The sequence below is a fragment of the Heteronotia binoei genome, chromosome 4 (genome assembly GCF_032191835.1).
Source record: "Heteronotia binoei isolate CCM8104 ecotype False Entrance Well chromosome 4, APGP_CSIRO_Hbin_v1, whole genome shotgun sequence".
NCBI classification, from domain to species: Eukaryota; Metazoa; Chordata; class Lepidosauria; order Squamata; family Gekkonidae; genus Heteronotia; species Heteronotia binoei.
The window spans coordinates 60,849,197-60,873,607 of record NC_083226.1 but is presented as its reverse complement, the minus strand read 5'-3'; the positions used below and the strand labels follow the sequence as shown (position 1 = coordinate 60,873,607).

At 39.7% G+C, this 24,411-nt stretch overlaps 1 protein-coding gene across 7 annotated transcripts in view; it reads right to left on the bottom strand.

Moving 5' to 3' along the window:
• The window catches only part of RFX3 (regulatory factor X3), a 325,131-nt gene that overhangs the window by 260,310 nt on the left and 40,410 nt on the right, over positions 1 to 24,411 (bottom strand). For 2 of the 7 annotated variants that reach the window (XM_060237388.1, XM_060237387.1), the window contains one exon: positions 9,541 to 9,829. The exons of 4 other annotated variants lie outside the window; for them this stretch is intronic. The gene's annotated coding sequence lies outside the window, so the exon portion shown is untranslated. Of the gene's footprint in view, positions 1 to 9,540; positions 9,830 to 19,485; positions 19,594 to 24,411 lie in introns of all 7 variants that reach the window. One more of the 7 variants, XM_060237390.1, reaches the window with a different exon arrangement.

Here is a 24,411-nt window from a genome sequence, read left to right as displayed (position 1 = left end):
TTTGACAATTTAAATTGGGACTTTATGTTTGCAGTGATGGAAAAAATGGAGCTTGGAGAAAGTTTTATAAGAATGATAAAGGCAATATATTCTGAACAAAGTGCAAGGCTGTGCATCAACGCAGATCTTACAGATGAAATGAAAATTAGTAAAGGTACCAGACAAGGCTGCCCGCTTTCGCCATTGCTGTTTATAATGACTCTTGAAATTTTACTAATGCAGATTCAAGAAGAAAAAGATTTAGAAGGACTACAAATAAAAGGATTTACCTATAAATACAGAGCATTTGCAGATGATATAATGTTTATAAATGAAAATCCTTTACAAGTTACACCTTTGTTGTTAATGAGAATACAAGAGTTTGGGGAGTTGGCGGGACTTTATATAAACAAAGAAAAATCAAAAATCTTATGTAAGAATATGCAGAAAAATAGACAACAAGAACTACAAAGACTAACGGGTTGTGAAGTTACCTCTAAGGTAAAATACCTAGGGGTAGAGATAACAATGAAAAATATTGATTTGTTTAAGAACAATTATGAAAAGCTATGGCGTAAAATAGAAGAAGATATGCTAAAGTGGAACAAGCTCAATTTGTCACTGTTGGGTAGAATAGCTGCAGTAAAAATGAATATTTTACCAAGGATTATGTATCTGTTTCAAACCATCCCCATTGTGAAAGATGCTAAGCAATTTGATAAATGGCGAAGAAAAATTTCGGAATTCGTGTGGGCCGGGAGGAAACCTAGAATTAAAATGAAAGTCCTGATAGATGCGAAAGAGAGAGGTGGATTCCAATTACCAGATTTGAAACTGTATCATGAAGCAATTTGTTTAGTATGGTTAAAAGAATGGATAACGTTATTAAATAAAAAACTTCTAATGTTAGAAGGCCATGGAAAAAAATTCGGCTGGCATGCATATTTGTACTATGGAAAAAAGAAGATGGACGGTCTTTTCTCTCACCATTATATAAGGAGTAGCTTATTAAATGTGTGGATAAAGTACAAGAAATATGGTGATGAGAGGAGACCTTTATGGATAGTGCCGGCTGAAGTGATAAAGTTAACGGCCAAAACAGTCAAGGAAAAACAACTATCATACAACCAGTTACTAAAAATACAAAGCGGGAAAATAGAATTGAAAACTGCAGAAGAACTAAACTATAAATATGATTGGTTTCAAATGCAACAAATAAAAAGTTTGATGGAGAATGATATCAAAGCTGAAGGAATAAGGAAAGAACAAACAGAAATGGAAAGAGTTCTGCTTGGAGATAATGAGAAATTAATTTCAAAAGTGTACAAATTACTTTTACAATGGGCTACAGAAGATGAAGTAGTGAAATCTCAAATGATAAAATGGGCAATTAATGTAAATAAAGAAATAAAGATGGAATCTTGGGAATATCTGTGGAAAAATTCCATGAAACTCGCAACATGTCATAGTATTAAAGAGAACTGTTTTAAGATGATGTATAGATGGTATATGACTCCAAAAAAATTAGCAAAGATGAACAATAAGATGCCAGATAGGTGCTGGAAATGTAAAAAGCATGAAGGTTCTTTCTACCATATGTGGTGGACTTGTGAAAGAGCTAAAATGTTTTGGCAAATGATTCAACAAGAGATATCTAAGATCCTGGGATATGAATTCAATAAAGAGGCAGAGACTTTTCTGCTGGGATTACAAATGGAAAAATTTCCAAAAGAAGATAGAACATTAATATGGTACTTGCTCTCAGCTGCTAGGACATTGTATGCGCAGTTGTGGAAGCAAGAAAAAATACCAGAAAAATGGGACTGGATTATGAAAGTTATGTCATGGAGTGAAATGGACAAATTAACAAGAAAATTAAGAGACTGTGATTTAGAACTTTTTAACCAAGAGTGGAAGAAATTCAGAAGATATGTAGAGAAAGAGTGGAAAATAAAAGGACATTGGACAATTTTTGAGGATTAAGATTTTTAAGATAACAATATAACTCTTGAAGGGGGTTCTTCTTCCCTATGTTTCTTTTTTGTTTCGTTTTTTTTCTTGATAGTTAAGGGTACCTTTAATATCTGTTTTTTTAAAGAAAATAACACTGGCGGGGGTCAAGTAATTGGGGGAGGGGTGGGAGAAAGTAAGATGTGGGGTAGAATGATGGTCTTTTTCTTAATATATATTAAGCTTTTTATAAGTTGTAGTTATAGTTCTACTACCATATGTTACTAATAAAATTGTTTATTCGACAAAATACTTTGGAAATGGAAAAGCCTTGGCATAGGATGCCCTTTGTGAGAAATTCCATATCCCCTTCCTTATGTTTTACTTTCGATTTTCCAGCTTCCTCCTCCTCATACTCAACATCAGGATCACCATGAAGATCTAATGCTGTGAGGGTTCTGATGAGTAGATATTTATTATTTATTTATTTTTCGTATTTATATCCCGTCCTCCTCGCCGAAGCAGGCTCAGGGCTGCTAACATTAAATGTCAACAATAAAACAATAAAACCATAAAGCAATAAAAACAATTACAATAATATCTGTTAAAATTAAACAATTCACAATTTAAAATTATTAATACAATTTTAAAACAGCGGTTTTGGTGCTAAGTTCCATACCATGATGTTGAGCAACTATGTACTTTGGTTGAAGGACATTCAAAATAACGTTGTTTTGCAGGCCTTGCAGAATTGGGCAAGATCTCGCAAGGCTCTAACATCATCTGGGAGTTGGTTCCACCAGTGGGGGGCCACAATAGAGAAGGCTCATTCTCTGGTAGCCTTCAATCTCGCCTCGCTCGGTCCGGGGATTTCTAATAGGTTTTGTAATCCAGATCCAAGTACCCTCTGGGGAATATATGGGGAGAGACGGTCCCTAAGGTAGACAGGTCCTCGGCCATATAGAGCTTTAAAGGTAATAACCAGCACTTTGTAGCAAATCCGGAACACTATTGGCAGTCAATGCAGTCTCCGCAGCCCCGGCTGTACATGATCCCGAATAGAGAGACCCAGTAACAGCCTGGCTGCAGCATTCTACACCAGCTGCAGCTTCCGGATTTGAGACTTGGGCAGCCCCATGTAGAGGGCATTACAGTAGTCTAGTCTCGAGGTGACCGTTGCATGAGGGGAGGGACGGTGGCTCAGTGGTAGAGCATCTGCTTGGGAAGCAGAAGGCCCCAGGTTCAATCCCTGGCATCTCCAAAAAAAGGGTCCAGGCAAATAGGTGTGAAAAACCTCAGCTTGAGACCCTGGAGAGCCGCTGCCAGTCTGAGAAGACAATACTGACTTTGAAGGACCAAAGGTCTGATTCAGTATAAGGCAGCTTCATATGTTCATATGGTGTAGTGGTTAAGTGTGCGGACTCTTATCTGGGAGAACCGGGTTTGATTCCCCACTCCTCCACTTGCACCTGCTGAGATGGCCTTGGGTCAGCCATAGCTCTGGCAGAGGTTGTCCTTGAAAGGGCAGCTGCTGTGAGAGCCCTCTCCAGCCCCACCCACCTCACAGGGTGTCTGTTGTGGGGGAGGAAGGTAAAGGAGATTGTGAGCCGCTCTGAGACTCTTCGGAGTGGAGGGCGGGATAGAAATCCAATATCTTCTTCTTCTTCTTCTTCTTCTTCTTCATATGTTCACTGTTGCTAAGTCGCTGTGCTCTAGGAAGGGTGCCAACTGTCGTGCCCGCCTAAGATGGAAAAAGGCAGATCTCGCAGTGGCTGCTATCTGGGCCTCCATAGCCAGTGTGGGCTCCAGTAGCACCCCCAAGCTCTTGACTATAGGCGCCGATATCAGTGGCGCCCCATGAAAGGCTGGTAGAGGGATTTCCCTTCCCAGGCCACTGTGACTCAGACAGAGGACTTCTGTCTTCATTGGATTCAGCTTCAGATGACTGAGACACTCCGCCACGGCTTGTAATGCCGGGGCCAATTTTTCTGGGGCGGAGGCAGGCCAGCCATCCATCAGCAGATAAAGCTGGGTGTCATCTGTGTACTGATGGCAACCCAGCCCAAATCTCCTGACAATCTGGGCAAGGGGGTACATATAGATATTAAACAGCATCGGGGAAAGCACCGCCCCCTGAGGCACCCCACAATTAAGTGGATGCCTCAGGGACGATCATCCCCCCATCGCCACATTTTGTCCCCGATCACAGAGAAAGGGGGAAAGCCATTGTAAGGCCAACCCCTGAATCCCCACATCGGCAAGGCGGTGAACCAGCAACTGATGGTCGATCATGTCAAACGCCGCTGACAGGTCCAACAGCAACAGTACTGCTGACCCGCCTCGATCCAGTTGTCACTGGAGATCATCTACTAAGGTAACCAGCACCGTCTCCATCCCATGGCCCGGGCAAAAGCCAGACTGGTGTGAGTCTAGGATGGAAGCATCCTCCAGAAAGCTCTGCAACTGTAGCGCTACTGCCCTCACGATAATTTTACCCAAAAAGGGTAAATTTGAGACCGGCCGATAGTGTGCCAACTCGGCCAGGTCTAATGTTGGTTTTTTCAAGAGGGGATGGACTATCGCCTCTTTAAGAGGTGTTGGAAAAAGCCCATCCAAGAGGGACCTATTTACAATATCCCTTACAGGATATTGAAGCTCCATCCGGCAAGCTTTAATCAGCCAGGATGGGCAAGGGTCCAAATCGCATGTTGTTGGGCGTACAGTTGCGAGGATTCTGTCAACTTCCTCCAAGCTGAGTGCTGTAAAGCTGTCTAAAGCCGATCCCGACTCGGAGCCTCGAGTTCGCATACTGTTTCAATTGTGGCAGGGAGGTCGTGGAGCAACGAGACTTTATCCGTAAAAAATGTTGCAAAAGCCACACAGCCTATTTCCAACTCCCTATAGTTTGGCCTGACTTGTGGCAGAGTTGTAAGAGTACGAATAATACTAAATAATTGTGCTGGGCGTGAATTTGCAGATGCAATCTTGACCGCAAAGTAAACTTTCTTTGTGGCCTTGACTGCCATCTCATAGGATCTCATATACTCTCTATAAGATGCTCTGGTTGCTTCATCATGAGTCTGCCGCCATTGCCTCTCTAGTCGTCTGAGCCTCCGTTTCATCGATCGCAAATCCGCGTTATACCACGGTGCCATCTTTTCATGGGGGCGCAGAGGGCGCCGAGGAGCGATCTCATCAATGGCCATGGTGAGCCGATTTTGCCATAACTCAACCATGTCATCGAGCGAGTCGCCGGGTATTGATAGTCCTCCATTTTAAAGAATCATTGGACAGACTCTGGGACCTCAATATTTAAATTTTCCACATCTGAGAGGAATTCCCCTTCTTCTTTGTCCCTGGCTCTATCAGACTGGTCATCTCCTCTAGAGGGAGAGGAATCTATTTGGAGAGGAAACCTGTTTTTGCGCTGCCTTGGTAGGCCACTTACCTTTCCCTTTTGGTCTTCTAGTAGGGGACGGTAATGATGATGAATGGGAATGAGATCTGCATTTCTTTGTACTGCAATGCTCACAAAAGGCCTGAATTTCCTCTCTCATTTGACCTCTAAGTACAGAGAAGAAATCGCTAGGGAGCAGCACAGGAACCAAATCCTCTTGTGCAGTACCTGGAGTAGCCTCTAGTTGATCTACTTGAGAGTAATGTGTAAAGGCTGCGATAGACTCCCTGCATGATCCCTGTGCTAGATTCCCTGCGCTAGACTCCCAGCATGCTAAACTAGAAGGAGAAATTGTGTATGTGTGACATTGACAACTCCCCGAGAAAAACTGTTGAAACACACCAGGGATTTCAATAACGTTTTGTATTTTTAAAAAAGTCCCATTTTTGCTTGCACTTACATCTTCCTCAGGATGATTCCCCCCTCTTTCCATTGCTCATACTCAGAAATAATAGAAATATCTGAAGAACAAAGTAGGAGTCCAGTAGAACCTTTAAGACCAACAAAGTTTCATACATGCATGCATGCATTCATTCAAATATCTGTTCTATATGCTTCCTTGTCCAGCATGTAGATTGTGCTATTCTGCCTATATGCAAGGGAAAGGATCCACTTCACACACACATCACACCATGCTTTTGGAGTGGCTCCCTCCCACCTTGAGACAGAACTGTTCATTCACTATGAGGTGAGCTGGAAGAACTAAAAAGTAGGAATGAGCACAAACTGAATTACGAACTGAATTTTGTGACAAACCAGGCTGATTCGTTGAATTGCAAGCTGCAATTTGGGCAATTGTGCTGTCTGCAAATCACCCACAAACCACCTGGTTTCTGGAACCTTTGGTTCGAGTTCATAGGCCAAATATGCTGGCACCCAAGGCAATGGTGGGCCATGCCACCACAGCAGTGCAATCCTACAGTGAGCTCAGAAGGCATTTAAATTCTTTCTGAGTTCACATGCACAAACCACAGTGGTCTCTGCAGGGAGACAGGGGTTTGATGCAGGGGAAGGAAGCTGCCAACAAGGAAAAGGAGATATGGTGGATTTGACAGTGGTTGTGGGGATTGTGCCAGTGGGCCAACCCTTGGAAGTGGTAAAGGAAAGCCATGAAGTACAAGCAGCGAAAGAATGGGGTCTCCAGCATCCAGGAAGGTGTTTTTTGCAGGGGCAAAAGGTGAAAAGATTGCTCATGGTGGCAGTGAAGAGGTGGGGTCAGGAAATAGACCCTGGATATTGAAAAAGGTGCCCAGGAGCATATTTGGGATACTCAGTTATGAACCTAACAAACTGATTTAGCAAACTGAAAAGTCTGTGGAGATTAACGAACTGTGGATCATGGTTTCTCACAAAGCACCATTTTCCTGGTTTGTGCCCCTCTCTTCTCAGAAGTAGCAAATCACCTTGCTCACCAGTTCTTAGCATGACCCAGTCCAATGTGAGGTAAAATGCTGCCACCATTCTGAATGTGCCACAGGGCTTGAGCGGAAGGGGTAATTAGAATGGCTACCACAAATCACTGTTTACCTGCAAAGGTAGATCAATAGGTAAGTTGAAGGAGAATGTAGAAGAGGGCTTATGTGACATCCCAATTATAATAAAGAAGATCCAGATTCAAATTCCCCAATCTATCATGAAGTTCACTGGGTGACCTTCAGTAAATTATTCTAAGTCTAATCTACCTCACAGAAATAATGAAAGTATATGACGGGAAAGCAAAAACCATATACACTGCCCTTGGGTTCCTTGGAAAGAAGGGTGGGGTTACACTCAAATATATGAGATAAGGGGGGCAATAGAATGCAAATCTGGCAATTTAATTTATGCTTAACAAAGAAAACAGGAATTATTGGAATGAAAGATTCAAAACGAGGAAGAGGATGCCCCAGAAGAACAAGTTACACACACAAACTATAAAATAAGATTTAATACCATAATATTTTGAAGGGAATAAACTAAGGATACTTCAAGATAGAAAACTAGTCATATATTTGAACATATGGAATGCTTCGTTATTACACTCATCAAGGTTAATACAGGAGAAAAAAGCATATGAAATGCAATTAAGTCCTGTGATTAATAAGAAAACATGACATGGTGAGTGAAGCCCAGAACTGTTATTAAGAAGTCCTGAACCCACTGTTATTCAATCTTGAAATATTAATGAAACTCACAGATTGATAACAAGAGACCATTTCCATTTAACAATGTTTTTAACAATTCAATGCAAATCAGTACATGCCATGTTCAGAATCCCAGTTTGTAGGCAACAAACTACAGGTTTTTAAATAGGGCCCAAATTCAGATGCCACAATAAACTACAATTTCTTTCTCACCCTGAAGTGTTGTCTTATGTCAAAGAGGAAATAAGGAATGTGACCTCAAGAACAAATCTGGCTTGTTCCTATTCATGAACAAGCTATAGTTTGCTTGCAGTCTGTATGTTAGTTCAAACAGATCTTCCCAGTAGTAAAAATATCCAAACAGAAAAAGGGTTTCTACAACCAAAATTCCAGAGCAAGAAATATTTCATGTCCTGAATATCAAGAAATGACCCAACACAAGAATGATGGAAAATCAGCAAATACATGAAGAAATTGCACAAATCAACTGATCAGCTTGAAACAAAGGAAAAGATTATACAAGTTCATCACCCTAAGAAACAAAGGAAGAGGTTCTACAAGTTCATTACCCTAGGAAGATTTGGGCTAAAATTATGTTCTTAATACAATGTAAAGAAATTTGAATTGTTCAATACATACAGGGAATGGGCTGAAGCAAAAAGTAAGCCCTAACTAGATAATGATGAAAATGAACACATAAAACAAGTGAGGGAGAAAATAGGCAACCAATGAAGGTATCACTACTCTGAATGAAAATCAGCTTGTTGTAACAAATTAGCCCTGAGCATTGAAAAGACTACCACCAAATGTCTGTCTCCAATCTAGTAGCAATAACCTTTAAAAGTTCATGAAAGAAAAACTTCCAAAAGTCTAGAGAATATTATCATCTAAAAAACAAAACAAAAAGACCAGGTAATTGTAGCTTCATTATAAGAAACAGAATAACTGACTGTTTGGTACAAAAAAAATAAAATCCAAATCAATCCTATTTCTTTTCTCTGACAGGAAAGTTGATTTTAAATACATGTTGGCTTTATCAAGGCTTCTGGCAATTCCGCATAATAGCCTCATAAGTAACTGGAGAAAAGTAATTAAAAAGTGCTATCATAACATAGGCACACAGCTGGCTGAAAAACTGTAGTGCCCAAGAGGAGTAATTAATGGATCAGTGTCAAGCTGGGAGGAAGTAAAAAGTAATGCTCCAGTTCACAAGGATCTGTCCTAGGTCCAATGCAGTTCCACATCTTTATTAATTGCTCAGATAAAGATTTGGAGAGTTCTCATTAAATTTTCTGAAGACTCCAAAATGGAAAAAATTGCAAAACGCTATAAGGATAAGATTAAAATAAAAAATGGCTTTGATATATTGGAACACTGAACTATAAGCCACAAACAAAATTCAATATCATGCCAAATAATTCACAGAGAAAAGCAAATGCAAGCACATACATACTAAATGAAGAAACATTATCAGTGTTAATAGTTCTGTTGAAAAATCTGGTGTACTAGTGGGCAGTAACAGGAGTATCATATGGAAAGTATTGCTTCACAAACTATAGTACTGCTTCACTACTATTATTTGTTACTTAGGCATTGCTTGAGGAATCATGCCAGATTCCAGGTTCACCTAGAATTCATCCAGGTTAACCAACAGAAATCTGCATGAAGAAACAGTTTTAGAATTCCAGCTCTCTTGCTGGGTCAGGAACTATGCATGCCAACTTCATGAAGATGTAAATCTACACCGCAACATAATTATGGATGAAAAGCATTCAATGCCCTCCCCCATGGATACAGAAGAGGACATGCATTTCCAACCATACTACAATATGAATGCATACCCCTAAGCACAGTCTTAAACTGGATGCATGATGCTACATTTATTCATTTTTTTATTATGATAATCACATTTTCAGGAGACAAACTGGAGACCATTAAGGAGAGCACCAAAAAAAGATAAAAAGGTTTAGAAATGCTCAATACAGGAGACAGTCCTTTAAAAAGTGGGCATTAAAATACACAATTGTTTACCTGAGCCAATGGAATGAAGCAAAGAAGCAATAGATTCAAATCTAGGCTGAGTATTGGCATACTTCTTAACAGGAATATGGTTTCTCCATGCTACACTTTTTTAGAAGAGACTGGATGGAACTCCACCAGTCACACTTTAATTCAAAAGAATTCTGTAATTGTCAGAAACAGATAGGATGGCCCTTTAGATTCAACTTCAAAGCCGTTCTTGTTCATATACAATCCAATATCCAGAATGTTCAGTGAGACTTCTATATCAGGAAGTGGGCAAGAGAACCAATTCTCACCACTGCAGCAAAAAAACAAAATATGATATCAATGTTAATCGAAGGACAGGCAACAATACAAAGACATAACAGCAGCAGAATATGAGGTTACAAAATGGATCACTTTAGTTATTCAGATGTAATTTCTATACATGTAGGCAAAGGATTAAAACTTTTATGAATATCACTTAGAAGATATCAGAAGATGAACCAATTCTGCCATACACTGTCAGACACTCTAAGCATTAACAGCTGACCAACTAGCAGATGAAATTGGAGGAAATGTAAGATGAACACGTTTGCACAGTCATAACTAGGAAGAAAACCTTAATTTAGCCTTAATTCTACTGGATACCATTAGGATGTGAAGAATGCTGGAACTCAAAGCTTTGAAAAATAGCTCTCAAGTGTATGTGGGGAGGGAACAAAATTGCCAAAACATTTGTTTAAAGTTTGCATCTGGAAAACATTACTATGCAATCATATAAAGATGTCCAAGACTATACATTTTAGAAGTTATTTTATTAAATCTTATCTTACATGGATTAGTCTCATGAGCTACATGTTTAAGTGAAGGCTGACTTTTGCGCAGTTTGTGGGAGAGTCATATTAAGCAAGATATGCTTTAAGGATACATTTTGACAGTGGCATTGTACAAGCTGTCATAGCACCAGTCTCCTGGGTCTCCCAAGCCTGATGTAGAGTTTTACACTGTGATGTCAAATAAAAGAGCAGCATTCATTAGTGTCTTCTAAAACCTTAGCAAATGTCAACTGAATACACACAAGCAGTGATTTCCCAATCAGTTTGCACTTCTGCACACCCATCTTAAAAACAAACTAAAACAGGGAAAATAATCACAGATTCTTTATACTGCACAGCATGACAAGATTTTAATACACATGGCTTTATAAGGATATTAAATATTTGCAAGCATAAGAATTAATTTTATGCATATCCCAAGTTTGGGTTTTGAATGTTCACTCTTTTTTTCTTTTTTTTCCAGCTCCCACTACCACAACAACAGCAGTTTTGAATGTTGAGATTTTCATGCTCTGGGGCTGTTGGGGGGAGGAACTATCCATGAGATGGGGCATATATTGCTACACTCACTTGGAAGAGGAAGACACCCTTCCCACTGTCCCTTGAGGCAAGAAGTAACTGCAGTTTCTTTCTCTGCCACTGGGCAGTGCCCTTCAGTTCTCCTCCTGCCTCCACTGAGGCATCCATCAAGTTTCTTAAGAAGAGTTCCTCTTTTTTTTCCTTTTTCCTGGGTCTATTTTCTTCAATTTTCTTATTCTTTTGTCCTTTCAAGTTCTGTTGGGCATTCTTTTAAACCGCCATCCACTGATAACCCCACCCATGGTTTTATCTAGAAGCTGCTTTACAAGTAAAGTCCAGTGACATATGATCATTGAAGGAGGAGAGCTGAGTTTTATCACTCCCAGAGGGCCCTGGAAAGTCACACAGCCAACTATTTGGAAACAGAAGAACTTTTCTATAGACAGCAGGTTAAGCAGCTTCGCTTCCCTGTTTGTTAATGGCAGTTGTGTTGTCTGTGGCTACCTGTACTACTTTGCCCTGAAACAGGGGGAGAAAGATACTGCCGAAAGCTCTAGATAGATGACTGACTGTGAGGCAATACACAAGAGGAGACTGTGCAATGAGATCAGTACAAAAGCAAATGCTCACGGCTAAATACTACAAAATATAAATTGTATTAGAAAATGCTCAATAAAATACTTGTGACAAAGTTGTCTTGAAATCCTTATACTACTGTGCACATACACATCCAATGTTGACTCAAACAAACACACCTTAGTGCAACATGCATAGGACCATAATCAAAGTCCACATTAGAGATTCTAAATGCTAAAGAGCCTTGCTCTATCTTCTGTTGCTCGTGGATTCAAAATAAGCTTGGTCCAAAAGTCATGCAGGAAATGCTGGCATCTAACGTCCTAGACACCAGCATTTCCTGAATGACTCAAAGTGAATTTGTGATTGTATCACTGATCCCAATTTCAACTATTCGCCTGATGAAGCTCTGAGAAATGGCTTTGATTACCGGTCTGCCATAGGCGCTTCCTTTCCTTTCGTTTGGGACTTTTGGCAAGTTGGCAAGAAAAATTATAGGTGAGACATCCAACAATGGTGTAGATTCTGTCTGAGGGAAAGTAAGCTTCTACAGCAAATCAGATACATCTGCCTTGTTCAGGCTATATGGAGAAGCAGAAATAAGCATCTTCAGAGTCAACAGAAACAAATTAGGCTACTAATGTTAAAGAGGATAGAATGAATGCTAGGATTTCTGTTTGGAGCTTCTGCTGGATAAAATGTATGAGAGAGAAATGAAACAATGTGCAACAGCTCTGGAGGGTAAAATGGTTAACCTAAGTCTTGATGGGTGGAGTAATGTCCACAATGATTCAGTTGTATGTGCTTGTGTAACAACAAAAGAAGGGAAAGTCTTCCTTGACAAACAATTGATACAACAGGAAATGCACACACAGCAGAATACTTACAAGAAGTGGCACCAAAAGCTATAATAACGTGAAAAAAATTCAAATGTCTAGTACGTTGTTTGGTCACAGACAATGCTGCAAATGTATCCAAGATGAGAAGAAATTTAGAAGAGCAGGAAGGGAATACAAAACTAATAACATATAGCTGCATCGCTCAATTACTGTACCTCCTAGGCAAAGACTTCAGTGATCCAGAAATAAAGACTAATGTTGATATTGCTAAATATTTCTGTAACAATCATTTTGCTGCAGCAGCTCTGAAAAGAATGGATGGAAGCAAGCTAACACTCCCACAAGATGTTAGATGGAACGTTGTGGTGGACTATTTTGAGCAGTATATCAAGAACTGGCCTATTCTGATGGCAATTTGTGAACAAAATCGAGATAAAATAGATGGCGCTGTCACAGCCAAAATCCTCAACATTGGGTTTAAGAGAAATGTTGAACATATGCTGAGCATCCTGAAACCCATTTCTGAAGCTTTAAACAAAATACAGAAAAATAGCTGTTTTATTGCTGCTGATGCTGAAATTTGGAAGGAACTGAGTGAGCACTTAAAAACAGAACTACCCATTGACAGAATTACATTACAAGCATTAAAAAAAATGAATGGGACAAGCACTGTCTCCAGCTCATTTTCTGGCAAATATTGTCAATATCTGGTACCAGAGTAAAAACTTAAGTGCTGAGGAAGAGGAGTTAGCTATGACATGGGTATCCAGCAATCATCCATCTGTAATGCCAACTTTAATAAACTTCAGAGCTAAGGGGGAACCATTCAAGAAATATATGTTTGCTGAAGATGTTTTAAAGAAAGTCACACCAGTGAACTGGTGGAAGTCACTTAAGCACTTGGATTTAGAGACTATTCAAATAATGATTTCACTTTTAACAGTAGTAGCTTCTTCTGCAGGTGTAGAAAGAACATTCTCTTCCTTTGGACTCATTCATTCTAAATTGAGAAATCGTTTGGGACCTGACAAAGCAGGAAAGCTTGTTTTTCTTTTCCAGATTATGAACAAAGAAGAAGATAACAAGTGAGCTAAAGAGGACAGTATTTAAGTTTTTCATGCGTAGGCTGGGCAAACAGTTTAAGTTTTTTGAACTATATATATTTTGTTTAACCACATCATTTAACAAACATATGCTATAATGTTATTGTTTTAGTTGAATAAAACAATTTAATTATTATTAAGGTAACAATTATTTTTCTTCTTCCAATAAAGTACAGCAGAAAAGTTGTCCAAATATGAATGATTAATCTATTAAACGAGATAATTCACCTCACAATAATTTCATAATTACCTATATATGTGTTTCTAATAATATTAAAAATCAATATTTTATATAACTGTAAAACTAATATGAACAGTTATTCTAAAAATGAAATCTTCATCTAATTGTGAATATTAAAATTATACCAACAAAAATGAGTCTTTATGTAGAAAACTATGATTTAAATCAAGTCTTACTGACTAGTGATTTAAATCAATTTGTTATAAATCAAATCCACCCTGCAGACATCAGTGTCTAGCCACACTAGACTACATGTTTTGTGTTTAAATCTATTACTCTGTGAGTCAAAGAACTTCATCCCTGAAAGTAGAGGTCATCAGCTTTATACCATCTACGAGGTTATCCAAAACCAGTGAATCCTTCCTCCACAAGAAGTGTTTGTACCTGGCCAAGTGCACCACCTTAAACAATATGGTTCCTGAGGTGTAAGCTTGCAGCCCAAGCCATCAAGCTTCCTCCCCACTTCGTCCTTCAGAGCATACTAGGCTCTTTTTCTCTCCCTTCCATAAAATACTTCCACCATAATAGGTGAAAAATGAGGGTGAGATTGCACCTCTCTTGTATATAAAGTATTTCAGTCCCCTGAAAAGTTGGCACACTGAAAGTAGAGTTTCCCCACATGCTTTTACCAACTAGAGAAGTAAAGAGCAACTACTGCTTGTGACTCACTGAATCAGTTCAAACATTGGGTCTTCTTGTTGGGTGGGCCATAGAATAATAGAGTTGGAAGGGACTGTGACGGAATTGGAAGGGTTAATAGAAAAGCTAAGGACTCAGGGAATCTGTCTCATGTGATCTGAGGGTGGGGGCCGGAGTGCTCGGAACTCTCAGGATGAGTGAGTGACAGATAATGGCTGGAGAGTCAACTGTCAGCAACTGTCAGAGTGGGACAGTTGAAGTGGACAGTATATGGCCAGCAGGAGAGCTGAAGAGAGAGCTGATACAGAGCGCTGTGAAGAGACTTTGGGTGAAGTGAAGCTCGCTGTTAGCTCTGTGGAGACAGCCAGGTGGCTGAGAGTGACAATCAAGTGTCACAGTGAAAGACCTGAGTGGTCACAGAAATATTTACACTACTCTTAAGAACTAACAAGGTTGCTGAGAGAGAGATGTGGGTCTGAGGAAGTCAGGAGGGCTGGGAGCAGACACACCAGTTGACTCAAGAGACCAGACACATAAAGCCCAAGAGGCCAACCTAATTAGTGTTTGGAGAGTGAAGAATATAAGATCTGTGGACCCTGAGATACCTCAGTGAACCTCTGTATTGTAAAGCCTGAACTGTTTTGCAACTGTTATTCATCCAAGATACAAAATAGCCTATGTAAATACATCCCTTCCCCCCCAGCTGAAGACTGTGTATAAATAAAAATCTGTGGTTAACTGTTAAGTTCTCTGGTGCCTGAGTATTTGGAATCAGCAGCAAATCAGCAGTGGTCCCCTACATACATAGTTATCCGTCTATCTGAAAATAAAAGAGAACCCCGAAGAGACTAGAAATCCTTATTATACCCACCCCCTTTACTCAGTAAAACCAGAAGGAAGAAACAAAGTCGGCAGGAGGGGCTGGGGTCGCCATTAAGTCGCCTTAAGTGGTGCAGGGCGGTCATAGGGACCTCCAGGATCATTTAGTCCAACCCCCTGCACAATGCAGGAAACTCACAAATACCTCCCCCCTAAATTCACAGGATCTTCATTGCTGTCAGATGGCCATCTAGCCTCTGTTTAAAAACCTCCAAGGAAGGAGAGCCCACCACCTCCCGAGAAAGCCTGTTCCACTGAGGAACCACTCTTTCAGGAAGTTCTTCCTAATATTGAACTGGAAACTCTTTTGATTTCATTTCAACCCATTGGCTCTGGTCCTACCTTCTGGGGCCAAAAAATACCCCCAATTTCACACCATCCACTAGATGACAGCCCTTCAGGTACTTGAAGATGGTGATCATGTCACCTCTCAGCCACCTCCTCTCCATGCTAAACATACCCAGCTCCTTCAACCTTTCCTCAAAGAACTTGGCCTCCAGACCCCTCACCATCTTCGTCACCCTCCTCTGGACCCATTCCAGTTGGTCTATATCCTTAAAATGTGATGCCCAAAACTGAACACAATACTCCAGATGAGGTCCACAGCAGAGTAAAGCGATATACTTCTGTTGATACAGCCCAAAACTGCATTTGCCTTTTTAGCCACCGCATCACACTGTTAACTCATATTCAGCATATAGTCTACTAAGACCTCGAAATCCTTTTTGTACATACTACTGCTAAGACAAGTCTCCCCCATCCTATAACCATGTATTGGATTTTTCCTACCTAAATGCAGAACTTTACATTTAGCCCTGTTAAAATTCATTTTATTGATTTTAGCCCAGTTTTCCAGCCTGTCAAGATCATCCTGTATCCTGTTTCTGCCTTCTACTGTATTTGCAACCCCTCCCAATATAGTATCATCAACAACCCCTCCCAATATAGTATCATCAACAAATTTAATAAGCATTCCCTCTATTCCTTCATCGAAATCATTTATAAAGATGTTGACCAAAACAGGTCCCAGGAAAGACCCTTGAAGCACTCCACTTGTTACTCCTCTCCAAGAGGATGAGGAACCATTCCCAAGCACTCTTTGGGTGCGATCTGTCAACCAGTTACAGATCCACCTAACAGTAACAGGATCCAAACCACATTTTACCAACTTGTCAACAAGGATAGTACATGGAACCTTATCAAAAACCTTACTGAAATCAAGATATACAATGTCCACACCATTCCCCTGATCCAGCAAGGTAGTCACCTTCTCAAAAAAAGAGATCAGGTTAGTCTGACATGATTTGTTCTTGAGAAACCCATGCTGGCTCTTAGTTATCACAGACATTCTTTCTAAATGTTCCAGGACTGACTGATTATTTGTTCTAAAACTTTTCCAGGTATAGATGTCAAGCTGACGGGTCGGTAGTTACCCAAATCCTTCTTTTTTCCCCTTCTTGAAGATGGGGACCACATTCTCCCGCCTCCAATCTTCTGGCACCTCTCCTGTTCTCCAGGAATTCTCAAAAATAATAGCCAGAGGCTCATAATTTACATCCGTAAGCTCTTTTAGAACCCTTGGGTGCAGTTCATCTGGTCCAGAGGACTTACTTTCATTTAAAGAAGCTAGGTGTTTATGTATTACCCCTATGCTCATCCTAGGTTGGAACTCCATACCCTCAATATATGTTCTGTTTTTGCCATGTTGAGTACTGTTTCCCTCAGCAGAGAACACTGAAGTAAAGCGGAAATCAGCAGTTCTGCCCTCTCTTCATTACTTGTTACAATTTCATGTTCCTGCCCTCGAAATGGGCCTACCATGTCCTTGGTCTTTTTCTTACTCTGAACATAAGAAAAGAACCCTTTTTTGTTGTTGTTTTTAGCATCTTTGGCCAGCCTAAGCTCATAGTGAGCTTTAGCTTTCCTAACTTTTTCTCCACAATTTGTTTGGAGATTTGTTTATATTCATCTTTGGTTATAAGGCCCTCCTTCCAATTCCTAAAGGAGTCTTTTTTATTTCTCAAGTCTTTAGAGAGCTGTTTATGGAGTCACTTCGGCTTCTTTAGGCTGTTTCCATTTTTTCTTCTCATAGGAATCGTCTGTGATTGCGCTTTCAGTATTTCACTTTCAAGAAATTCCCACCCCTCTTGAACCCCCTTCTTCCTAAGTATTTCTGACCATGGGATTTTACCCAGCATAGTTGTAAGTTTGTAGAAGTTTGCCTTTCTGAAGTCCAACCTATAAATCTGACTACGTATAGCTTTTTCCTTCCCTAAGACTGTAAATTCCAAAATCACATGGTCACTACTGCCCAGGGTGCCCATTGTTTCCACCTCCTCAATCAATTCTTCCTTGATGGTGAGAATCAAGTCCATGATAGCAGATCCCCTTGTTTCCTTCTTCACTTTCTGGAAAAGAAAGTTGTCAGCAAGACAAGTCAGCAATTTGACCTTTCATTTTTAGCAGAGTTGGACTTCCAAAAGATGTCCGGGTAATTGAAATTTCCCATGATCAATGTGTCCGTTCTCTTGGAGAACTTTGCAATCTGTTTCAGGAGTATCTCATCCAAGTCCTCCACCTGGCTTGGTGGTCTATAGCAGACCTCCACCATAATATCACTGTTATTTCTTACTCCTTTTACTTTTACCCAGAGACTCTCAACTGAGCTGCCATGATCAGATTCACATATTTCCTCAGAAGTATATACCTCCTTCACATATACCGCTACACCTTTGCCTTTTCTAATTTGTCTGTCCCTTTTAAATAAGGGACTGAATCCTAATATTCCAGTATGAGTGTCATCCCACCAAGTTTCAGTAAGGCCTATTGTGTCATAGTCTCCTTCCTGTATTGGGACTTCCAGTTCCTCCTGTTTGTTTCCCATACTCTGTGCATTAGTGTAGAGACATCGCAGTCCATGTTTTACGCATCCTGAGAATTTAGTTTCCATACATACCTGCAAGTTAACATTACCTAGTGTATGTGCCACTCTCTACAAAGCTTTAGTGTTCTAGTCCCCAGTTTCTACCATCAAATTAGGGTTTGAATTATTGTCTCACTCCCCCATACAATTTAGTTTAAAGCCCTCCTTATTAGCTTAGCAAGGCTGCTACCAAACACTGTTTTTTCCTACTGTTGTAAGGCGCAAACCATCTCCCGATAGAAGACCACCATCTCGAAAGCATAAGCCATGGTCCAGAAATACGAATCTTTCCTGACGACACCATCGACGTAGCCTATTGTTTGTTTGAAGTAATCTTCTTTCTCATCCTAAGCCACGGCCTTCAAAAGGAAGAACTGATGAGAACACAACCTGTGTGCCCAGCTCCCTCACCTTCTGACCCAGAGCCACATAGTCTTTTCTAAAACGTTCAGGGCTGTGACAGGCAGTATCATTCGTTCCCACCTGGATCAGCCAGAAAGGATAATAATCCGTGGGCTTGAAAAGTCTTCCAATCCTTTTTGTCACATACTGGATACCTGCACCCAGCAGACAGCAGACCTCTTGGGAGAACACCCCTCTGAGCAAGGAGTCTCCAATTACCACCACCCTCCTCTTCCTATATTGGGGAGCAGAAGCTCCAGGCTTTTTATCCACAGGATACTGAGAAACTTTCTTCAAGCTTCATGGAGGCCGGGGAAGTAGCCTTTGTTCCAACGGTTCAGAATCAGTTACTGTGAGGAGACCCTGGAACCTGTTGCTGAACAGAAAAGGCTCAGAACATCTGATTTTCCTGCTCCTTTGGGTTACATTTTTCCATAAATCCTCCTCCTGTGCTGGATTCTCTTCCAATTGCTGAGATACCACTTCCTCTTCCTCCTCTTGTCCTTTCAAGAGCACCTCATGGGTTCTGTCAAGAAAATCCTCACCCTCCTTTATACACTGCAGTGTGGACAATTGTGCCTTCAGTCTCCGTATCTTCTCCTCCAGCAGGCTACTAACTTATATTTGCTGCAAGTGTAATTGCTGCTACTCTCAGGTAGAAATACAAACATCCCGAAGTCTTACACATTACTGCCTCAGCTCCCTCACCAGCTATGTGGCTGCAATCCATTTCAAAATTCTCTTTATCTTGACTTCCATGAGGAACCACTCACCTTCCTACAGAACCCCCCCAGGCTAGACCCCCAGGGGAAAAGCCACAGGCCAAGAGCCCTTTGGCTCTTGACCTTCGGCTCGCAGCAAAGGCTCACACCTCTGGCAAGGATGAGCATTGCAAGTTAAAGGCTCAAGCCCCCACCCACCTCTGACTCAACAGCCAGAGCAACAGTAGAGGGTCGGGCCAGCAACCCCCCCCCCCCCCAGGCAAACAAGCTCTCCTCTCTCAGCAACAGCTTACCAGCAGTTCTGTCCCAGCTCCAAGCATCTTCCTCTAATGCAGCTGAGCCACTTCTGCCTCTGGTCGCTAAGCAATTTGCAAGTCCAAGCCAGTAGCCATCCTCACTATCTGCTTTAAATACATATATTTGGTGGTGAGAAAAAGGCAGAGTTTCAGATACTATGCTGATATGTAAATACAGAAAATATCGCTCATGGTCAGGGTGGAGACTGAATAGTAATCAGCTGATCTATCTATTGTACTGTAGACTGAACAATAGTAGTAGGCTGAATGGCAGGGAAGTCTGAGCCATAACATTAAGCTCAACTGGAGTACAAATCACCATTGGTGTCAATGTAAATGGAATCAGGTCTTCTGAAGATTAATGGAGTTCAAAATTTGGTGAACAAAGGCAATGGTTGCTAAATAAATAAAGTACGTTGGGAGAGCATCAATGTCAAAGATGGGGCAGCCATACCAGTATCTGTGATAAAAATCAACACTGATCACATCCCCTATAATATCCACTTTCCCAATAATAAGAGGGATATTCTAAAGAGACAGGGCAGAAGTGCTGGCAATCATAGGCATACACTCAGTACTTACAACCATGTAAGGCCACCAAGTTCAAAGTAGAACATCTTGAGGAATCCTGTTAGGTAGAATGTGAGTGGAACCTCAGTGAAGTTGTAATCAAAATAGAAGGTCCAGGAATCCCAGGCAGTGAGTCTTTGAGCTGACCATTCAACATGGAAACATGTGGGGAAAAGAGAGCTTTCTTTTCAAAATTGGGATCTTTGGTACTGGGAATGCAAGCCGAATTTTTCTCCAAGGCAGGCTCATGCTCCAGGACTCATTTCCTGTTGGGACAGGAGAAACTCTGCAACTAATGCTTGTAAGATAGTATTTAGAATGCCACAGTTATGACTTTTAGCATTTTGCTGTTTCTTGTTGCTGAGGGTTTGGTGATTCTTTTCTGAGACTATCAAGAAGTGGAGAAGCTGGAACTGCTGATAATGAAGCAAAAGGACATGTGGTTGATGTTTAATATGCCCCTCAGCTTTAGAGAATCAGAAATTTACTCCACCTCATGCCAACTTCTGTTTCTTAATTGCAACTCATGTAACATGGTCTATGTTGTAATCTGTGCCTGCCAAAAAAATGTATGTAGGTAACACCACACACCTGGTCAAAATTCATATTTTGGAACACTGTTCTCACATAAAGAACAAAATTATGGAAGAATCTCTCATGGCATATTATGCAGAATACAATCATTCTGTGGATGATATGAGATTCTTTGTCATATTTAAGTGTAAAGGTGATCCTGATATCATTACTTATGTGAATAAAATGTTACTCAAGAGAAGAGGCATTTTGGATTTTTAAATTAAACACTGCCCCCCTCAGGACTGAATGAGTACTGATTATTCCTGTTTTTGTTTTGTGTGTGTTTTGTAAAATGGTTTTTGGAAAGTTGTTTTCTGTAGAGATTCATTAGGCTCTGCTAATATCCTTGCTGTATGAGGGGAAAGGAAAGGTCCCCCTGTGCAAGAAACTATTAACAAGTGATTAAGTGCAAAGGAACACTAATTCTGACAGAAAGATCTCTCAAAGAAGTGCCCTCTCACTTCTGACCTCTGCATCTGATAAAAGAGTACTGAACAGGAAGGCACGACTTTTTCCCCTTGCATACATGCAGTTGAAACTACAGTTCCTGAGGGAAGGACTTTTTTGTACCTAAAGCTAGCTTTAGTATCTATCAATCAATCAATTTATCTCTTACGGTCTGCAACCAGCACAGATCATTACACACATCACTCAAAATGTTATGGTCACTTTAAAAGTGGTCCATCCGCTAAATGGGATATAAAAACAAATTAAAATAGACAGTTACAAGTTAAATGAGTAATTTAAAGAAACTAAAGTTTTACATAAAATATCCTTATGAACTTTACAAGCAGCAGCAAAAAACCTTGTGCAAGAAGCTGTAATCTGCACATTAATGCCCATTAGAAGCTTCCTTAAAAGCTAGCTTTAGTAGTTTTCAAACTACAGCTCTGCACAGGTGCAAAGCTCATCAGTGTGACACATTAAGATCATGAAGTAACTTCATACTGAACATTTTGCATCAGTAAAACCTTATTGTGGAAAATATTTTACTCACTCCAAAAGAGAGGGGGGTGGGGAGTTAGAGGATTTTTTTCCATCACTGTTGAAATCTTCTAGGTTTTCCACTGGAAAATGAAAAGGTTCTTGACAGGAGTCTACTTTTTCCACCAAATATTTCCAGTGCTTGCCATATTTAATCTTCTCTGTTCCTTCCAACTGCATATGTTATGGCTGAGTGCCTAACAGTGAAATGAGGCCACCCACAGGCAAACTAGAATTTTCAGTATATTCAATACACTCTCCAGGCATGCACAATAGTATAGTATTCCATTTAAACTTTTAAAAAGAACAAAAACTAAGCTTCACAAGGACTGAGCATGGTCACTGCGACCCAGGAAACAAGGAATGCTAAAGGCATATGAGTATCTATTAAAGAAGAAGAGTGGGGAAGGAACACACAAGGAGTTGGAGAGTAAAACAAGGTAAAAAGACCCTCTTGCTAGCAATATACAAATCAAGTTCAAGGCTTGCCAAGCAGCTTTCCTCTCATCTACCCAGGAAAGCCAGCAGTCAACACTACAGTGCAAGCATGCTATAGTTTTAGACTGGTTAAAATCCAGGACTGAGTGAGGAAGAAGATACTAATCTGGCCTCTTGGTTCTTTCAGAAAGATGCCCTGAAAGCTAAATTAGAAGAATATCCTGAATACCCGAAAATGTTAAGACCTCTAGCATGGATAAGCAACCAAATTCAAACAACTAGTATAGCTTAATACACTGCAGTTTGAAAAAAGAAATTACACTTTCAACATGAGGTGTAAATACTATTTGAAAATAAATGTTTATATTTTCAAAGAAATTCTTCTAAATTAGTCTAAATTCTGTAAATTTCTATGTGAAATGTAACACGAGTATAAAAAAAGAAAAGCAACAAATACTGTCGAAAACACAGGTGCAGAACAAGGTACAATGTACTCTTCAATGAGATGCAATACTTGACTCACATTTCATCATGCCACTGTTTATCTTACTGCTTTTTTTTTTAATTCCAAAGGAAAGATAAATCCAAAGGGATCAGTTTAACAGTGCAGGCAGATCCCTAAGAGAATAACCTAGCCATAAGCAAGATATATATATATACACTCAATAGTAAGGGCAGCACTTTAGAGAAAATAATCTTTTATGTCCACTCAACAGCATCATAAGCAACATATGTCCACTCAACAGCATCAATGTACTACAAAATGTTTCATGTTAGTCATAAAGTAATTTAATATCTCAATTGACAAGAATATATCTTTGGATCAAGCATTCTGAAATCAAACTCCTTTTATCCAAGCAGAATTGATATAATTTCAAAATAAGTTGGAAATAAAATAGCTGTGAAATATTTATCAATTTTAAATTGCATCCCTATTTTTACAGACTTGCAAGACATCAACAAGCCAGTTCAACACCAAGCTCAGCACCAAGTCAAAAGTCAAAATCATATCATCACTTCCCCTACAACTATAATCAGAATTAGACTCAAAAACAGAAAGCCCATCTAGAAAAAATGTTTAGAGATCAACAGTCTCAGATGACTCATACAAGCACTCTTATAGTGCAATTCCAAACAGTTACACCATTCTAAGTTTACTAACTTCAGTGGAGTTAGAAGGGGTTAGCTCTTTTTAGGATGGCACTGTAAATTCCTTTTCATTTCACAAAATTACAAATTGATTCAAAAATTTTAATCTGATTTAAAAACTCATTCTGTTCTCCCCAACACAGTTCTTTCACAAAGGGTACACTTTGCTAGTTTCCTGAAGTTACTTAATAGTCTGTTACACCTTAAAAGGTTATTGACAAATGCAAGCCTCAGCTTGTCCTGCTCACTGCAAGGTGCCAAACTTGTATTGTTGTTGGAAAAGTACAGCCTATCTGAACAATTGTTTTCATTCTTTTCAGTTACATGTACCTTGACATTGAATACAGTTGCATTTCTCCTCCTTCATAGAAAAACAAGAATGTACTAAGATTCATGGATTCTTTCCACTTAATGTAAAAAGAATATGAAACTTAAAACATCCCAATTTTAAAATACCTTACTTCTGTGGACAGATATTCAAAGCAATTGTTGAAGATATTCCATTTAATATTTATGATTTTAAGTGCTACAACTTGTATTCCTCATAATATAATAAAAAATGGTTAGCGTTTTACGTATGACAGGTTCAGCTCAGCTATTTTTATTTATTTGTATCAGAGTGACTATCTGAAAGTACACAGTCTTTTCCTGTATTCTGTTTAGATTCTTTAGACTTTTCTCTGGCTTAAGAATCTATGTTTTGCATACAATTCTTAATCAGTTTGCTATAGGTAAATAATTATAATGTATACTAAATACACCGTTCCACATCCAATAATTTTGTTTGAATTTTTCTAAAGCTAGGATCAAAAAGAAGAAACAAGATTTCTAGTAAAAGGCAATCCGTTAAGCAGGAGTGGATAATTTCAGGCAAAATGTCAAGTTTCATTGTGTACTTAAGCTATTCAGCATGGCTGGTAACACTATTGTAAAAAACAACATTACTGCAAAGTACCTTAGTAAGTCACATGGGCCCTTCCACCAAACCTCTTGAATGTGACAGAAACAATTTTAAGAGTATAAATATAACTCAAATTATAGTGCTATATAATGTATTTACTTGTTCAAGCCTTGATCATTTGATTAGATTTAACCAACAAAGAAACATCTGTCTTTGAATAAAAGGATTAACTCTTTATACGAGGGGTGTCAAACATGCAGTTCGGGGGATGAATCAGGCCCCCAGAGGACTTCTATCAGGCCCTT